Source organism: Onychostruthus taczanowskii, unplaced genomic scaffold (genome assembly GCF_017590055.1).
Source record: "Onychostruthus taczanowskii isolate IOZ18803 unplaced genomic scaffold, ASM1759005v1 scaffold4, whole genome shotgun sequence".
Taxonomy (NCBI): domain Eukaryota; kingdom Metazoa; phylum Chordata; class Aves; order Passeriformes; family Passeridae; genus Onychostruthus; species Onychostruthus taczanowskii.
Genome location: NW_024501459.1, coordinates 9612281 through 9629315, shown reverse-complemented (window position 1 = coordinate 9629315; position 17035 = coordinate 9612281). Strand labels below are relative to the sequence as shown.

Here is a 17035-nt window from a genome sequence, read left to right as displayed (position 1 = left end):
AATATTAGTGTCAGTGTTATGTACAGGATACTCAGCTCAATATTTTGTTTGCTGTTTTTTCCCCTTGTATTATGAAATATTTCAAGTCATAAAATTATATTGAAACCACAGGATTTTTTTTTTAAAGCCACACTTTTGTGGAGAAGAACAGCATTGCACACAGGAGCTGTATTCTCATATTACCTGGTTTTCTAAAGTTGAGGTATTTTATTTGGCCCTGTTACTTAATTTCCAACATATCATTCATTGCTTCCACTGGGTGCTCTCTCACTTTTTCTCTCAGGTGTTCTCACATGTGCCCCTCAGTGCCTGCTGTATGTGCATTTATGTAGTACTGACAGCCAGTGTCTTCAGAATTGCATGAAATCCAAAGTCTCCAGTCAGCAAGTAATTGAAGAAATTGCATCTCTTGGCTGATAGGGACATGGATTAGCTTTTTTTTTATTGGTTCTCAACATTGTTTGTAAAATTTATTTTATTCTAGATATCTTTTTCTCTTGATCTGGAAGGGCTTACATTTCTGGATGGTCGTCATTGTACATTGCACCCCCTCCCATGTAAAATTTAAGTAAAAAATGCGGGATTTTTTTTCCCAGAAGCCATTCAAGGGGAAAAAATCCTTCACCAGCCCCTTAATACCTTAACTTTTATGAGCAGTAACATCAGCAAGCAAATGCAGTGTCAAATATGCTTATCAAGAGAATCACACCGGTTTGAGAACAAAGCTCCCTTTAGTGTTAATTCATGGTCTCAGTTCACTTAAATTTCATTGTATCCACTCCTGGCAGGCTCCCTTCTGGGAGTAGGGTGATTGTCCCTGAACCTTAGCTCTGCTGAGTTAAGTTAGAAGCATTTTCAAAAGCATGAGTGGTTATCAGAGTGTCTGTGTAGCTATTCCAAAACAATAGTATCCAAACCCCACAACTCCCATAGCATCATGAAATCATGGAATAGTTTTGGTTGAAAGTGACTTTACAGATCATCCTGTTCCAACTCCCCTGTGTGGACAGGGAAGCCTTCCACTAGACCAGGTTGCTCAAAGATCCATGCAGCCTGTCCTTGGTCACTTTCAGGGATGGGGCATCCACAGCCTCTCTGAGCAGTCTGTTCCAGCTTCTTGCCACTCTCATAGTAAAGGATTTCTTCACAATATCTAATCTGAATTTACCCTCTTTCAGGTTAAAGCCATTTCCTCTTGTGCTATCACTACATTCCCTTGTAAAGAATCCCTCCACAGGTTTCCCGTAAGTCCCCTTTAGGTGCTGGAAAGTTCTGTAAGGCTTCCTGGGGACTTCGCAGGCTGAACAACCCCAACTCTCTGTGTCTTTATAGGAGAAGTGCTCCAGCCCTCTCATCATCTTTTTGGCCCTCCTCTGGGCTCACTCCATCAGATCCATGTCCTTCCTGTGTTGGAGGCCACAGAGCTCGATGCAGGACTCCAGGTGGGATGTTAAAAGAGCAGAGTAGGAGGAAAGAATTACCTCCCTTGACCTGCTGGTCACATATGCAATGAAGAGAAAATCAGCCTTCCCATGTCCAGGGCTCTACATTGCTTTATCATTCAAAATTAGCACTGCAGTGTCACCTGCAAAGCAGTTGATAAAAATACACATCACAAAACAAAGTCAAAAGATGTTCTTGAAATATTAATTAGCAAGTAAAGCTGATTTGCCTTTGGACAACGATAGTGGCCATATACTTGGAGTTTAAGGCAGCCCTGTTGGGGCATCCTGCTTCTCAGGTGGAGGTGTAATTTGGAAACAGAGCACATCAGTTCTCTCACAGTTGCTTTGACTGGATTGTAGTTGGATTGTGATTGCATTTCTGACTTTTGAAGGCAAAATATGACTTTATGTCCAGATTATTTCAAATCATCTCTGTCTTTGCTGTACTGCTGTTAAAACTGCCAGCAAAATGTTTTCTTTGAGCTTTTTTTGTCTTGATATGTTACATGCCCTTCCTATTTTCTCTTTAGTTTTGGAGAAAAAATTGCACAGCAGAAAGGATAGTTAATTTAAACTTGGCTGATTTCTTCTCAAAAGGATATTTGCTTCATTCAAGACAAAAGGCTTAAACAATATTATATATTATTACATTATTAACTTGAGGCTTAGAAAATGTAGTTTCTTAACCTGGGAATTTGTAAAAATCTAAATTACTCATAAGTTGCATATTAAAGGTTATTTGCTAATGATTTTAAGAAATTGTCCTGTGAACTGTCAAGTAGTGCTTTTTCAAGATGAGTCATGACAGCCATGTGTTTGAAGGATAAAGATGGAAATCTGTTTGCCAAAAGGAAAGCAATGAAATAGCCATGACAGACTTGACTTTTTTCCTCATTTACAGACCTTGTACCTCCTTGTGCTTCAATACAACATGCTCGAATGCAGTCTTTGGGAAAATTAAATACACTGCCCATATTCTTGATATTTTCATTAAAGTAATACTTTTGAGATTGCTTTTGTGGAAAATTTACTGTGTGTAAACATGGGTCACTAATTTTACATTGAGGAAAGATCTGTCAGGCCTCCTGTTTGCAGTTGATAGCAGTTGTAATGTGTCTGCCATCTATTTTCAAATACTGTGTTTGACTTTTTGATACTGATGTACAATATAACATAAATGTGTGTAGGAGTCCTCAGGAGGGGACAGGATTTGCTATATATTCAAAATATTGCAGATTAAAATGATCAAACAGTATTCTGCTTCTGATCTTTTCCCTTCAGTCTTACATATGAACTGGCTTTGCAAAGTAAAGTTGTAAACAGATTCCTGTTTTGGAATTCAGTATGTTGAACTTTATAAGAGTTAGCTGTAGGCCCAAGTTCTGACATGTTTCCTCTTATCATAGACTTAAATATTCAGTGCTAACCACACTGGAGGTTAGTTGAGATTGTGCTGCTCAGAATTAAGTCTCTGTAAGAATTGTCTTGTTTCTACTGTAAATATTTACTTGCATACCTAAATTTTATTGCTTCTTTACTTAAATGAAATGAGTATTGTCTTACATGCTTGAAAGATGTCATTTGTTATTGCTGCTGCTTATAGCAAACCTGCACTTTTGTGTGAAAAGTGAGCAAGTCTGGTTTCTGCTGAACTCATAACTGTCATTATGTTAAATATTCCTTAATATCCTGCATTCAGTCATTGCTGTTGGATTGTCACAAAGGTTGTGGGGTTTTTTCCTCTTTTATTCTCACAGCTGGGATTTGTAGTTTCTGAATTGACACAGTGCTAAAGTTAAATGCCAATTTTGTCACACCTACATCGTTATAAAAATTAGCATAGACCGATTGTCCTGAAGTTGATATTTATTTAACAGTAGAGTATTAAATTATTTTATTGTAAATCAAATTAATTTCAATTGCTATTGCTTTTCCTTTCACTTTTTGTTTGATAGGCTGCAGTCTGTGGCTTTTTGGTTTTCTCATCAAATAGTGCCAGTTCTTGTAGTTCTCAGGAGTATTTGTGCTTGGGCTCAGTTAAGTTTCATAGTTCTGTCTAATGCTGATGGAAATTACTGCTTGAAATCTATTAATAGAAAACCTACCTTTCTTCAGTTTCTCTTCTGTACCTTGTCTCATCCACTGATATTTTGGATGTTTAATAATATCAAAATTTGGAGCATGACTGTTTTTCTGTGTACCACATGCTGAGTGGTTAAGGCAAGGGGTCAGTCATCAATGTTTGCTGATCATTGTGGCCATTCACCACTCAGCATCACAAAGTGCTGCTTCAGGTGCTTGTTAGAGTTGATGAGAGTGGATGATGCAATGTTAAATTAGCTTATTATTTCTTCTCCAATTTGTAAAAAGCAGCTGTCCCTGTGTTCAAATTTCTCCCAAGTGACACTAGTTGTAATCAGTAGCATCTCCTTTCTTCATTGAGGGCTCTTGGAAGGATGTGAAAGCCCTGAATTTCAGGATCTGCAAGATCTGTGCATCTCTGTGCATTTCCTGCTTTCTTCTTGTGGGAACTGGCTTTTCAAATGCAAGGCAATGTCTGCAAGCCACTAGCATTAGAAGACTGCTGAACCTTCATGAGACATGAGATTCTTGTGACTTCTGGGAAATGTTAGTCTTCTCTTAACAAGGAGATCTAAGTGCAGAGACCTAAGTGTTCATCACCAGGTATGGCAGGCAGAATAATTTGCTGTATCCTGATCTAAAAGTTAGAGGTCCCACTTGCATTAAACACAGCAGCAAGTTTCTGTTTCAAGGGAAATGCAGGCAATGTATCAAATCCTGCTGAGTTCACACACTGTTGCTGTTATGACCCGCTGGAGTTTTACACTGTTTTGCCCTGCCTGGATATCAGAAACCTTGAATTTTCACCAAATTATTTTATCTATAATCCTCTACCTTGATAGAGTCATATGATGTCATTTGGAAATATTTTATATGTAGATAAGACTACATGAAAGAAAACCTACCTTATCCTTGGATTAATTAGTATGATTTTGTTTTGCTTTTAATAGTAAACATTTTCTTGTCTGACTTTTATCTAGTTAAAACTGTTTTCTAATTCAAATCTCGGCCATTGAATCTTGCCAGCAGTCAGTCTGCAGATTTTGGGAACCTTTTAGTATTAAAAGTCCTTAGAAGTACTTCTGTTTTGAGATGAGGTAAAATAAAGAGTTTGAGGTGATTTTAAAAATATGTTCACTGGAAGGCACATTCTGTAGAGTGTAAAATAATTTCTTTATAAAAAATCCCAGACTCTTCATAACTTAGCTACATTCTGTTAAAAATGCATGGTAGCACTAGGTGTTAATACATTTATGTAACATAGTATGTTAATACAACATTGTTTTCTATGCTCTAGTATTTCCATTCTGGTTCTGCTTTTCTTTGCTTGCTAAACTTCCTTTGCTGAGTTCCTCTCATGTACCCTCGGCAAGGATGGAAGCAACTCATGGTCTTGAACTTTTCTCTCTGTGGGTTGAGGCCCATTTCCACCAGAGAGCACCTCTCTGTGTGTAACCCATAGAGAGCACTGGCAAGCACTCTGCTTCAGAGGCTCTAAGCAGGGGAGAACAACCTTTTTTAGTCTCCAGGAGGAGAAAGAACTGAGCCAGGAGCTGACAATTTCCAGATTGCACTGAAAGAACCCCTTTTTCTTCTCTTGTATTCCTTCTTAATTAAAGGCAAAGGATTGAGGGAGTGGAGATTAAAAAAAACCAAAAACCAAAAAACAAAACAAAACAAAAAAAAAAAAACAAAAAACAAAAAACAAACAAAAAAAAAACAAAAAAAACAAACACCCACAAAAAAAACCCAAAAAAAAGCCAACCAGAAATCCTCATCAAAAATTTCAGTTAACCATACTCATCAAACTTGTCTTAAAAAGAGCACAATTGTCAGTGGACATGCCCATGCAGAACTTAATTGCTATATATGGCACACACCTCAGTACTGAATTCTCCAGTTAGATGTTGCAGATACTTGCACATGGAATGCTCTGAGTGGATGTTTATGTAAGGTATGAGAGCCTTGATGAGCTGTCTTCAAGAAGCATGGACATTTCATGAAATGAAGAGAGAAGTCAACAGTAATATCTAAGAGGCTGAGAGGGGAGGGAGTGTCTTTTCATTGCCCTCGTATGGACAGAAATCAAAAGGTCCTTAGCACTGTAGGTGCATGTATTGCTAATATGGAGACTGACAGTGAGCAATGATAAATGCTGCAAATTCCAGTGATACGATTTCTGTGCCCTTCAAGAGGAGATTAAAAGGTCAGAAAAACTAGATTTATCTCCAGTATTCTATTTATTTTTCATGAGCTGGTAAAAGGAGGAATCCTAGTTTTCAATTAGGAGTTCCTAAACTGATAAAATGTCAGTGTTGTTGATATTTAACTTAACAGGTTTTCAGCTTTGACTTGGAAAACCAATGCTTTTGTGTAATGTTCAGTTAGAGGAGTTTGAAAAAAATACCTAATATTTGAAAATTCTGTTTGTGTCTACATTTATTGAAGTGTAACACATGTACATCACTATACTGTTTTAATTCTTTATCTGAGCAGTAAGTAATATATCCTTATAGTGCATCACAGCAGTCAGTCCTAATAGTTTCTGGTTGTTCTCGATGCTGGTGCAGTGCCCTTCCAGTCTTTCTCACAAGGAGTGAGACTTAGTGCTGCCCAGTCAGCTTTTATCCTAAAAGTCAGTGGCCTTGTGCCTTGAGCAAAGCCTGGCGAGTCAGCTTTGCAAACTCTTACAAACACAGTTTGAAATGTCTTGCTATTTTGCAAATGAAGGCTGTTACTATATCTGTCAATTTGGGTACCTCTTTGGCTACTCCAAACTTACAGAGTTGAAGGGATTGTGGGGGTGGAATTGGATCCTCCTGGGTATGGTATAGAGAATGAGAGAAGGACAAAAGAGTTACGTTTTGGAATTAAGAAGACTGAAAAGGTGTTTTGAGATGGCTTTACCAGTCCTTGTCTCAGTTGTGGGTATGTTGGAAGGGCAACGAACACCAGATTGTTGTGGTATGTCCTGTCTGCCTGATTCACTCTTTCTTAAGGAAAAAAAAAAAAAAGTAAGACAAATAAAACAAGCCTTAAAAAACTGTGAAATGCATGCAATGGGAGCAGTGTTCTGTTTATCAGTTTCAATTATTTGAGCATAAATTGTAAATGTTTCAGGGAAGCAGCATTTTCCTCGTGTCTACTGCAAAGTCACCTGCATCTGGGCAAAGAAAATGAAGTATTAATGAGATATTTTCTTAGAGAAAACTTAGGTGAACCTCTTCTGCTGTGTAAGGTCTGTGTCTTAACCTAACATGAAGAAGTCTCTAATGCTAATACTAGTTTTGAATGTCACCTGCTCATCCCCAAATTGGGTATGTGATTCCTGTGAAACTATTTAAAAGGTAGCAACAACTTTGTAATTTCATTGGAAGCATGTATTCACTGCCTGATAAAGCCAAAGAGCCTTTCCTTCTTGCTGTTGCATGTTCTCTTATTCCCATTCAGAGAAGTGTTTTCTGTCAGGAGTATTTTTTCACTCATTTCTCCTTTCCCTTTTTGTCTAGAATTAGTCTGTACACTGCAGTAGAATGTTCCCACTTCTCCATTTGTTTTATATGTATACTATTCTTCACTAAGCAATCTTTTTAACAACATCTGTGTACTTTCACTGCTTTTTCAGCCTTCAACTCCTATTTTATTGCTACAATGACACTTTTCTGTTACCTGCTTTTTACTTACACATAACTCTTTCTTTAACGTTGTGATTATTGTGTTTGTGCTCACCATATTATTTTGACTTTAAATTTCTCATTTTATGATTCCTGTAAATATTAGTGAGACAGTTCTAGCTATGGTATCTGACTGGGATGCTCCCACTTTTTATGTTTTCCTTAGATTTGTACTTCACAAGTGAAGTGGTTTTGTGTATGTGCATTCTTGTGAAAGCTTGTTTTCCTTCTGGTGGTTGCCTGTTAATATATTTTCTTGAATATCAGAGATGCTCTCCCTAATCAGTTTTGTCCCATTAGTATCATTTTCCAATTTGACCAGTATGCTTGATGCATCTTCTTTACATCAGGAATTCATATGGAAAATGCAAATGAGATAAAATTAAGATTGCAAAGCAGTTCCTGTTGTATTGGGGTAAAAGTTGCATGTAACTCCAAATAATGTTCATTTTGCTTACCCTGTGCAGTGTAGTGCTTTGAGAAGGAGAGACATACTGAGAAAGGCCTGGGAAAAATAAAACCACTCAATTTACTGTGAATATGTTTTTCTGCTGATTGTAGTCTCCTCATGGAACCAGATTGTTTCTTCCTGGACTGAGGATCTTTCTCACAGATTCCCTATAGCATGGAAAAGAGAAGAGTAGAAAATAGGATTCACACTGCTCCAGAAGGGGCCTCGTTCCCACTTCATTTTCAGCTGCTCTGCTGCAGAAAGGTTGGGTCTGAGCTCATAATGTTGATCATAGTGTTGGAGCAGGTTTCCCCAGAGCCTTGGGCAGGGCTGCTTTCCTGAGTAGAGCTGTCCTTAGGGAGAGGGGTAAACAGAAGGGGTGATGGGGCAGTGTTGGCAAAAATTGTATGTACAGGACAGCCACTATTTCTCTACAATTTCCATTTTATTTTCCTGGGAGTATAGCCACAGTCTCTAAAACTGTTCTCCAGTTTCCTGGAGAAACTATAAGTTAATGATCAATGCTGTCTTTAAGGAGAATGAAGTGGTGTGATGGGAAGATGCAAATAGAAGGAATTACAGAAGGACCCACAAGAATCATCAAGTCCAGCTCCTGGCCCTGCACAGCACCTTTCCTAAGTCACACCCTGTACCTGAGAGCATTGTCCAAACACTCCTTGAACTCTGTCAAGCTCAGTGCTGTGACCACTTCATTGAGGAGCCTGTGACCAACCACCCTTGGGGGGAAGAACCTTTTTTTCTAATATCTACCCTAAAGCAAATAATAATGCTTTAATATGCTCCATAATAATGGAGATAATTCTGTTTCTTGATCATATAGGAAAAGGGCAGGTACAAAGCTGCAAAAGTGGTTCTGTGGGCTTGACAATTATTTTACAGTGCTTCATCCACAGCTTTCTTAAATAGTTTGCAAATCCCAGCAATGAAATGTCTGGGTAAGGCTGTGCTGGTCTGTGCCCAGCTGCACTGCCCGGTGCTGTCAGAGGAGGACAGAGCTGGAGGCAGTAAACTGGGGATGTTTATGGTGTGTGCTGAGATAATAGGGAAATGGTGCTAATGCAGAAGAGGAAAGGCTTGTTTTGTAGTCTGTGAACTAGTTCAGTGAAGGCAGGACAGAGCATTATCCTTGTCTGTGTACTTTGCCTTTTACAAGCAGGAAAACTTCTTAACGGCAAAGTGCAAACCCGCCTGGGGTTTGGCGTTCAGGAGGGACCTCTGAAGCTGAAGCTTAGGTAGATTTCCCCACTCCACAGTGTGTTTAAAAAAATGCTCAAGATATTTGTCATGGTACTGAGTTAAAGCAAGATAAATGATGTCACTTTATATGCAGAAGCACTGACACTGGAGTTTGTAGTGTGGATCATTTGTTATTTGTGCTTTTTTTGCTTTTACAGGAGAGTTTGGTGCTGGGGGGATTTGAACCATAGGTTGTTGCTGAGAGAAGAGTATTTATAGCAACAGAACTAAAATTACAGGCAAAAAATTAAAGTACTCTTGGGGGAAAAGAATAATTCTAGCATGCCAGATACTCAGTATTAAGCATGCTTAATATTCAGTTTAGTCTCATATGACATGTTTATGACCAGTGTGTATGCCCCAACAAAGGCACTGTTTAAAAATATATTCGCTAATTAGTTTTGGTGCAAGAAGTAGAGAGAGCCCTTATATTCCTCTTCCACATCGACAGCACAGTTTGCTCTTCGATAGAGGAAGATGCAAAATGATTTCAAGTGTGCCAGGTTTGGGTTTCTCCAGGAGTCGTACACTTAAAATCAGCAGAAGGGAGGGAGGGGAGTTACTCTGTTATCATCAAGCTCTGCTAATGTAGCCCGGGTGCCACGTGACTGCAGAAAAGGCTATTATCTCAATGAAAAGGAAACTGCTTTTTAGAGCAGCAACAGAACAGAAGCAGGAGGAATTTTCGAGTACTCCACCATGCTGGATTGTCAAAGGGGGATCTCTCTGATCAGCAGTTAGGGAAGGATTAGCGTGGCCAGTTTGTCAGCTGTCATTAGAAGCAGATGACAGAGATGATAAGCTGCTGTGTGCGCACGTCCTCGCTCAGCATGTGCTTTGGTTTACATCAAGACATAACACAGGTTTGGGATAATGGAGAGCTGATATTTTTAAAGCTGCAAATTTACTGGTAATCGTCTGGGGTATTTTTTCTTTCCTTTTTTTTTTTTTTTTTTTTTTTTTTTTTTTTTTTTTTTTTTTTTTCTTTTTTTTTTTTTCCCTCCTGTTTTTAATAAAAAACCAGTGTGATGAGTGATTCTTTTTTTTTTTTTTTTTCTTTTTTCCCCCTCCTGTTTTTAATAAAAAACAGTGTGATGAGTGGGGGATTTATCTACATCTTGATCTGAAGACGGAGAAAAACTAATAAGATCTGCCTTCATCTGCAAGGGCTGGAAGATGACAAGGTGTGTTTCTGAAGTGCTGTGACTTCATTTTTAGTGCTTTCTCTTTGCACGTATGTGTGCTCCTGTGTGCATCAGAGGTGTCTGGATCTTGGGGGTGCAGGGGGGCTAGGGGCTCTTGGTTTGGGGGAGTGGGAGGAACAGCTAATTTCTCTGTGAGAAAAAGAGCTTAAAGATAATGTTTCTAAATAATAATTGCAAAGAAATAATGTAAATTCGAGTCTGCAGTTTCTGTTGTTCCCCTCCCCCGTTTTAATGGCTACAGGTGTACTTGTGGTTGCCTGTGACAGTTTTATGGGTTTATGAGGCTAAATATATCTTAGTGCACAGGAAATATTTTTGTAAGCAAGTTTTCTGGCATCTAGAATAATACACAAACCCATCTATATTTTCCCACTGTCAAGAGGAGGTGGAGCCTGAGTGTCTTTTTCATTGCAGTAATTACTATTCAATATTCAGTAATTTATATGCACATGAAAACTGTACAAAGTGTGTCAGAGTGAGACATTTTTGCAATAAAGCTTTCTCTTTCTGACCAAGAGCTTGAGTAGACAAAACACACTGAAATATTGGTAGTTGTTATGTAACTTTCTCTATTCTGTAATCTTAATAGTTTTCTTTACAACTACATGCTCGTGTAAACAGAATGACATTCAGTTAATCTTCAGACCTTGTATTTATCTCATGGTTATGCATGATGATGTCATTAAATATCTCGGCAGTATTTACCTTTCTTTTAACCTTGGGAGGACAGCATTTAATATTGCAGATTAATTAACTAATAATATTCCCCTCAAAAAGGTTATTGGTAGTTACTTGTAGTAAAGTGAAGTCAGTATGCTGTGTCCCCTCCTTGGGAAGTTATTGCAGGCTTGTTGACTTTATTTTCCTCTTGTATACAGCATTAAGCCCAACGTTTCTCCTTAAATCACAGCAGTAATACTAATCCTGGACCACAAAAAAAGAAGCTAAAATTAAGTGTTTGGATTTGTATAGGAGTGCTGGTAGTCATTTCTTTAGAAATTTGCCTCCAAAGTTAAGGGCAAGGTTGAGAGATGCATATGATCAGTCATTACTGCAGTGCACTGGCAGTTTGCTAAAAGCGTGTTTTCCCAGATTCATACTGAAATAGTGGTGGTGACTATCATGCTTAGAATCAGTTTAATAATTAACTAAATACATACAGGAAATGCCTTCGTTTATTTTATTTAGAACTTTGAAAAACTCATGCTACTTTGAGATAGGAGGGAGAAAGGAAAATATTATTGTTTTTCAAATTAATGTAGTTGGTGTTTGAAGAGACTTTATTTCATACTGTGAGGGCAGAGCCAGAAACGTAAACAAGTTTGCACTATTTATTTGCTTGTTCTCTTTTGTCTCGGTTTGATTATTTTAATTGCAGCATAGTAACATTTTGGTCCAGAGGCCTGGGGCAGGCGGTGCCGTTGAGGGGAGGCTTGAGAACTTGTCACGTTCACGGCACCAAATGTCGAAGCCACAAGAACAATGAAACTTCCTCCTGCTTCTTGTGTTTTCTTCCTTTATTTCATTACAGAAGATCTAACAAGATAGTGGGGGCTGAGTAGTGCTTTCTGATACGTTGGCACCTATGTTTTGTAGGAAAATAAATTTTTGCTGCTTGTACAGTCATTTTGATTTCCCTGATGCCTTTTAGGATGTATTAAGGGGGGACGACATTGGAACAAAATGAACCTTTTGTGTAGACTGTTCTTCAGGTGGCTCTGTGTTCTCACAAAACTCAAGTTGGGATGTTTTCTTTCATAAGCAGTTTCTTACATAATTATTGTATGTAGCATATATAAAACTATTGTTTACAGGAGTAATTTTGTTTGCCCACTTTTCAAAATTGTGTATACTTCTGTAGTCAACAGGGTTACACTGGTAGTGTCCAAAACATGTGGCTCACTTTTTTTTCTTTTCCCCATTTTGTTGTAATCTCTGTAAGGGAAATTTCTTGTGCAAGGAAAGAGGAAAGGTGACTGCATTGCAAAATATACCAGTATTGTAAGAAAAAACCCCTCCTTGGAAAGTGTGAACTAGAGGCGTACTTTGAAATGTTTTTTTTCCCCCCACTCCAGGGTTCTTGGAACAATTTTTAATAATAAGTGTCATTGGGAAGTCAACTGTCTGCTTAGGTTTTATAATGACATTTTATTTGTTTATTTAGGCTGGTCATAGAAAAGAATGAGGGAAGGTGTGAAAACATCCTTGATTCTCAGAATCTACTTTGCTAAATATAAGTTTGATTCTCAGAATCTACTTCATTAAGAATAAGTTTGTTAGCACATTAATACATAATAGTCCCATAATTGTAATCAGAAAGCTGAGGTAAGGACTGAGGACTGGATCTACAAGCCAAGCTGTTGGAGCTGAGTAAATGAGAAGGGTGTTTGTAAGTTGATAATCGCTGTACTTGCGAGGAAATCCTGATGGAGTCATTTTACTGCCTACATTCCTCCTTAGCTTCTCTTGCTGCTTACGTTGGCAGGCCTAGAAGGATGCCTGAATTGGACTAAAAATTATGATTAGCAGGTAAAGCTTTGGTCTCCGGAGGTGAGGTGTAAGGGGTGAAAGCCTGGTCTCAGAGAAGGGGGCTGGTCTCAGTACCCAGGAGCGAGGCTGATCCCTGCGTGGTTGCCCTGATATCTGAAGGTGCCCAGTGGGGCCTGGGGAGGGGCTGGCTGGCTGGTGAGGATACAGAGCATAGGGAGGAGGAATTGGACAAAAATTGTGAAAGAAGACTCAAACCAAAAGTTTATGATAAATGCATTGAATTTGCAGTGTGTGTTGTACCTGAATATCCTCTTTGCTGCTTCCATTTAATTTTCTCCTATGCACTCTGTCCCTAAACAAACTTCATCAGGATGCTGTACTGCTGTGATTTTCCATTCCTGATAGCATAGGCTGTTGTGATTGAGCAACACCAGATTCTTATGAAGAAACTTCTGTTAGAACTGCTTGGAATAAAATTATTTTTGGTCCTTTTCCTGAAGTTTTGCCAGGTATTCAGTCCAAGTAGTTATAAATGTGTGTTATTTTTTGCTTTGAGGCTGTGTATTACAGACTTCTGGTCAGCTCCTTCTATGAATGTAGTGGGTGTTCCTGTCTTCGGTAATTATATTCCATTACAATCCAAAATTAAAAATACTTGGAGTAGACATTGATTGTTTCTTAGAAATTGTGATTCTTTAGCAGAAACTGTTTCATTATTAACAAAAATTAATTCCACTTTATTTTTTCAAAGAGAATAAAATGGCTCATAATTAGCATTCAGCTTCAATAGTAGAGTAACCTTGTTTTCTTTGGGCCACAGGATACAAGCATAGCCTTTTCAGGCTCATGGAGTGATTTATGATCTACAAAAGAGAGAAATTACAATTTGATATCTTCTTATAGTAGACCAGGAGGAGAATCGAAGCTTCAGTGAAGTCAGTGAAAAAATTCTGATTTATTTCAGTTGAGTCATAACATCCCCCTAGAACTGTTCCATTTTTTTACAGTGCCATTCCTGCTTTGAGGAGCTTATAGAGAGCTGTTGTAAAGCTTGTAGGGTGTTGCCTGTAAGCATTGCGGAGGCCAAAGGTATATATGGATTTAAGATGGAATTAGGCACCACTGAAGATGGGTTCAGAGGAAGGAGGAGGCACAGCTACACTGTAGCTAAGCTTGTACCACTGATTGTCGGAGACAGATACAAGGGGAAGAATCATCTACAGCTGCCTTGTACCTTCTTCCAAGATACCTGCTATTAGCTTCCATGACAGACTAGTCACAAACTAAATGTTTCTTTTGGTTGACTCATATAGCCATTTCTGTGAATATTTTATTTGGTCGCAGCCTGGATTAATATATATATGTGTGTGTGTATATACATATAGACACACATGACTGATGTTCCTCAGATTTTATTTCTTGGCACTTGACTAAGTAAAGCAACAACATTTTTATGAGTTTAATACTTTTAAGTGCTTTAAAATGACAATTAAACTTTCATCTTCTTCTGTTACTGCTGGTTGCAGTTTTTTACTAAAGCAAATAAAATGAAGATGGATGTGAAATTTGAAGTTGTTAGTAACTGTTATTCATGTTCACAGACCAGTTTTTGTACTCATGGTTGTATTAAAAACATCAAGTTAATCATACTTTGTAAGTGTTAGCAAGACACTCATATGTGACTCTGACATAATTTGGTGGCTTTAATTTTTGAGCTTAGTAACAATATGTGTAGTTTAGCATTCACAGTAGCTTTGCCAAAAGTCTGATTCCATCTAGCCTATATTTAAGTACAAAACCGTAATTCTGCATGTTGGGAGGTGATACAAATGCAGTCTTTCATGCATATAGCTGTATTCTCTCAAAAAGCATGTATTAAATTGGTTGCTGCTCCAACTTTATTAAGAAAAAAGCTTTTTCTACTTCCCAGCTCTTACACTGCTGCTCCAGTGTAAGTGGGTGACACTGGCATGCGTACCAGTATCAGCAGGAAGCACCTGCTGGGGAATCTACCTGTTCATACAGATACGGGGTGGGAGTAGAGGCCAAGCTCTCCATCTGGTCTCTCCCGTAACATCCGGAACCACATCCTTGCCACTAGGCAGGCGCCCTCTGGGACCAGGATCCAGCAAGCCATCATAGGCTGAGGAGAACACTGAGTTTTCCAGGACAGGCACTCTAAATGCATTTCAGAGGCAGAGAGGATGGATAAACTGGGCATTGTACTGAACAGGATCATTTGGCATACAATTTAAAGAAGTGGTGCGGCATTCTGAGCTTCTGGGGTCACAGGAGACGTCAAAGTGAAGTCCAGTTCACCTCATAGACAGCTGTTAAAGTTACTGTGACTGTGGCCATTTGTAGAGCTGGGTACTACCATTTGTTTAACGAATATAAGTGTGTTTGACTTCAGACTCTTGTTAACTCACAACCTTCAGGAAGAAAACAGCTTGAATTCTTGATTCTTAATTTGAAAATTTATTATTATACACTGTTAAATGAAATGTATGCTTATAAAAACATCCAGTATTATAGAAGGAAGTGTGGAGTATGTATCTTGTACATATGCGTGTGGTAGGTTATTCTGTCACCATGATAACAATATCAAAATGTGTAAAAATATTATAGATAATGTTTAGGTACACTTTCTGCAGCTCAGAGTTTTCATTCAGTACTTGGCATTCTAAATGGTGGCCTGAAATTTCAGCATGCTTCCTAGTAATGGGTGGTTAAGTAGAAAAGAAAGATAAACCTCTTGGTGCTGTGGGTATGTGAAAATTGAAAACATGAGTTCAATTTTTGATGAGGTGTCAGAGAAGACACGTAGAGTTGGAGTTACTGAAGTGCAACAAAAGTTTCAGTAAGATTATGTGCTTTCAGGAACTCTGGGGCTGAAGGAACACTATTTTGATGCCCAGGTTAGAGATGAAAGGTGGCATGCAACATAAGCATCTTTTGCTGAAACCTGGATTGCACATCACATTGCACCTGGGTTTGCAGACATGCTAAGCTGGTCTGAGTGACCAGGAGGACCAACACCTCTCTAGCTGTGTGAAGTCATTGAAACTCAGATTGATAAATGAAGGAACTCAAATTCAAGTATGATAGGTTTCATATCTCTGTGTGTAGGTCCTATAAACTACATGTTACTTACTGTATGCACCTTGTGTGGAAACACACTGTGTTTCTGTCTGGCTTGTCCTCTGCTTTTTACTTTTTACCTATACAGAACCATGTTTCCAGAGCTTTTTATCAATGGAATATATTTTATCTACTGCAAACAGACTGGTGTTTGACAGGCAGTTAACTGGAGTGAAATCCTAATGTAGGCAAGCCCACATTACAGAGATGTGTAAATGCCTTTGTTTATGTGATTGGTCATATTTTTCTCATTGCTAAGATAGGCATCTTGAAAATCACACCAAACTGTATAAGCTTTCTGGTGTTGTAAGTAATGTGTACATTTGTGTCATTTATGAGATTAGAAAATGTTCATGGATTTGAGTTTTTTCTCGGTGTCTTATGCTTGTGAGAGTTGCTTCATTTCCCCCCTCTTTTCAGTCCAATTTTCTCCTTGCTCTTTGGTGGTTTCTGAGGAGGAAGTTGGTGTGAGAATTTAAGTGGACAAATAACAGTTTGGAAAGTGAGATTGGCAGAGAAGATTCAGTAGGAGTCAAAATATGCTTAACCCACTGTTCCAGAAGTATCATCAACTGGAAATGAAAGCTGTTTAAATAAAAAGGTTCCTATAATATTATCCTTTTCTGTGTTGTTAGATTTTCTTCATTTATCAGCTATCCTATTCACAAAGTTTTCTTTTAAATCACAGTAGATATGAAATAGTAGGCTTCAAAATCAGTCTCGTGAATTTTTAATAAGTGTGAACTACAAGAGAAAAATCTAAATTAAATAAACAACTTTTGTGAGAATTTGGACTCCCTTTCCAGTGAAAATGCTTGCAGGCTTAGTATTTTGCAACCAAAGTTTAATTATTATATGCATCATACAAGGCTAAATTGATTTAGAATAACTTTTTGTTTGTTTTGGTTTTTTAACTTAGCTTCCTACCTAATACAAACAAAAGGTTGTAAGAGTGACTGATATGTATGTATGTATGTATGTATGAATATATTCTGGCCTTGTATTTTGTTATTTAATTTGGTATTTAAAAGGAAGTTTTAGTGATATTAACCTGCATATTTTTTTGTCCTTGAGTATTAAGAATCACAAACAGTTCTTGATAACTAGAGAAATAGAATCCTAGACCTGAAATTACAGTGCAGAGTCTTGAAGGTTTTTTTCAGTAGTAACACCTGTCTCCTCTTTGATGATGTTTTGATGCAAACAGATCTTTTCCTTTTAAAAGTAGAAATCAAGCAAACCTGTTGTATATTAAGGAAAAAAAGAAAAAGGTACTTCCTTCTTCTGATA

General features: G+C 38.0%; 1 protein-coding gene across 3 annotated transcripts in view; it reads left to right on the top strand.

Moving 5' to 3' along the window:
- NCOA2 (nuclear receptor coactivator 2) overlaps positions 1-17035 on the top strand; it is a 185074-nt gene that overhangs the window by 88462 nt on the left and 79577 nt on the right. Inside the window, exon 1 of one of the 3 annotated variants that reach the window (XM_041412554.1) lies at positions 10077-10093. The exons of the other annotated variants lie outside the window; for them this stretch is intronic. The gene's annotated coding sequence lies outside the window, so the exon portion shown is untranslated. Of the gene's footprint in view, positions 1-10076; positions 10094-17035 lie in introns of those variants that run through there. 3 annotated transcript variants of the gene reach the window in all.